General features: G+C 35.1%; 1 protein-coding gene across 1 annotated transcript in view; it reads right to left on the reverse strand.

Annotated features, from left to right (window-relative positions):
• The window catches only part of cant1a (calcium activated nucleotidase 1a), a gene marked incomplete in the record, with an annotated part of 5,197 nt that overhangs the window by 1,911 nt on the left and 267 nt on the right, over positions 1-3,019 (reverse strand).

Genomic DNA, 3,019 nt, shown 5'->3' on the forward strand with positions numbered 1-3,019 from the left:
TTTGTAAGGGCGCCCTCTGGTGTCAAGATTTAGGTTACATGAGATTTTTTTCTTCCAGGAACAAGTAGTGAAAAGTAAGATTAGACAAAGAACTTCACTTTAAATTTCTCCCTAAACAGCAGAACTTATTGTTTCATTGCTAAAAACTAAAGCAAAACAAAAGTACTGATAGATACTTTAATCCAATTACAAAAATAATCTCAAGTTCAAATTTTATATTAATACAAAGAAAATCTGTTTCTTGAAAATCAAGTTCCCATTCAGTCCCTTCAACTATATCACAGAATGAATTACTTACGTGTTCTTCATTGGCAGACTCTATGCTCCCTAGATTATATATTTAATCCCAACAGGAGGAAATTCACTCATCTAAAACTGTATTTTACCTCTTCTTCTTCTTCTTCCCTCCCTCCGATAAGAAATAATCTCAAGAGAGGATGTGTCGTCTGCCTTGAACCAACCAAGGGAAAGTACAGCTTTAGACTGGTGGAGCATAAAACAGCTAGTGTCTACGTGGAAGTCATAAAGTGACCGGGAACAGGTAAATCCGGAAATACTCCACCAGTCAGCAGATTTAACTTCTACAAATGCTATAGTCTCTCTTTTTTTCTTTCTTTCTTTCTAAGGCAAACATTAAAGCTACGCTAATGACTTCAGCACAGGATCCTGCACGATTTACTACCAACATAACGATGGGATTTCTTAAATAGGTCATGTCAAATTTAACTTCCTAAAACTGAATACAACTTTATGTGTAAAAATGACAAACAAAAACTTAAATGTTTTACTATAAAATGTGGTAATTTAGACATTTTTTTTGTAAACAACAGTAGATCCTAATTTGCATGCTGCTTCAAAACACTGTAAAAAAACAAAACAAAAAAAAAAACTTAATTTGTATAAGCAACCAATCAATGAATGTGGCCTTTTGGCTGTGTCAACAACTTGGACAAAACGCTACAGAAACCTGTTGTTAAAGGGTGACCTTTCAAGTTGTGTAAAACTTTGTACAACTTGTTCACATGCAAATTCCAAAATCCTGGAGGGTTTGCTTCAGGAGCTTGACCTCAATCTTTGCTCTTTTAGTATTTTTTTTTTGCTGACTGGAGGCTGAAAGACTCTTTCATATCTGGAGGCCCCCAGGCTCAAAAAGAGCCCGTTATGGCAGCAAAGTGAAGGAACGCAGTCAGATTCCTCATTTCTGATTCATAATCAGCACTTGAGACACACACATACAAAAAAATTCTAATAAAGGGGTGGGTTTACCTCTTCGCCTCTTCCTGCTAGAAGACTGAGCTGAAGGCATTCAAGTTTCTTTGACAAGCCACTAAAGTCAGTCCTGAGCTGTGACCTCTTCCTCGGCTCGCAGACAGTTCGCAGTTCAACCATGACTCGCAGCACTTTCAGAACAAAGCCAGTGAACTTTACCTACACTTGGAGGATTATTATTCAGTCCAAAGGTGCAAATACCACAGTAGGCAAACCCTGCTCCCAGAGTTATCACTCACCGGGGTAAATACATGGATCAAAACTTTTTAGTGTGGGGCAAAAAAAGGCGGGGGCTCTACAGAACGAATAGAAGTTAATGCTAAACTTCACATGACGTTGGCTAAACAACTGATACCATGACGCAGCCCGGTGGGGGCCTTCAGCTGATGAAAACGACAGATTATGTCAGAGGACACATAGCATTCTATGCAAATTCTGTTACTTACTGACCCCCTTTAGTGTAAAGGTCAACACATGTTGCTCTTTTACAACTTTATTGTGGCTCTCTGGCTAAAGAAAAATCAAGTTTTTTAAGAAACAGCTGTAAAGTAAGGTAAATCTTTTGCAGTTGATGTACAGTATGTATCACAAGTCGACAGATTGTCGTGCACTCTTACTTATTTACAATTTCTAACAGTTTGTACAAGAAAATCTATAAAACGTTAAAGTTGTCAATCTTTGATAATCTTTACGTATGTTTTGTAATGCATATGTCCTCACCTGGCATTCTCACTGTTATTTTTCTACTTGTTCTGTATATTTGTTGTACTTTGTATATTTGTATTAATATGATATTTTGTGCACTGAATTAATGGTACACTGGATATTTTAATGGATATTTTGAACAAATTCAGTGATTTACTCTAAAAAAAAAAATAGTACATGGGCCACTTAATTAGCTCTTTTTCCCCCTTACTGCCAACATTACACTATTTCACCACGTTTGCTGAATTAAGATGAACCCCTTTCACAGGGTGTCTTATTTTGAAAGAAAGTCTCATGAACTTCAGTCAAATGTTAAAAAACATATTCATATTTTGGGGGAAAAAAGGGCTATTTGTTTTAAGTATGACACAAAAAAACACATATATATATTCTAATAGGAACAATAACATAAATACAAATTAGTGCTTTATTTATGTATTTATTTTGTGGCTGCAGGATCATAGCCATATACACCTTACCAATAAAGACACTTCGTTGCATTTCAAAATGTACCAAAAAAGGAGTTTTAATTCTTCAAAATGATACTTACTATGGCTGATTGTAATCATCCTGGTTGACAGGAAGTAATGAAAAAAATGAAGGACAACTTTAACAGTATGCCGTTTGTGAAGAAACCAGGTCACTAATTGACAATTTGACACTCAAATACACTTCTGTGTTATTAATCTGTGTTTCTTCAAGTTATTCAGTAAAAACTCATTCCAATGATAGAACATGTGGATCAATTTAGGAAATCCATCATTCAACTGTATAACAACCTAATTCAAATAAAAAAGGACTAATTAACCAACTTGTAAGTTAACTATTATTCCCATGAAATACGTGAAAGGAGAATAAAATAATATAAATATGCTTTAAATGATGAAAATTCTTGTTATTTGCTGAACAGTTGATTGTGTTGAATTCTGGGAAAATTGAGCTCCAACTACTAAACAATACAAGTCCGAGAAACAGCAAATGAACTTTTTGACTGTTTATTTAAACAATGAAGAAAGGTCTTCAGCTGTGGAGTGACGTGAACACA

This window comes from Oryzias melastigma, linkage group LG8, assembly GCF_002922805.2.
Source record: "Oryzias melastigma strain HK-1 linkage group LG8, ASM292280v2, whole genome shotgun sequence".
Lineage (NCBI taxonomy): Eukaryota > Metazoa > Chordata > Actinopteri > Beloniformes > Adrianichthyidae > Oryzias > Oryzias melastigma.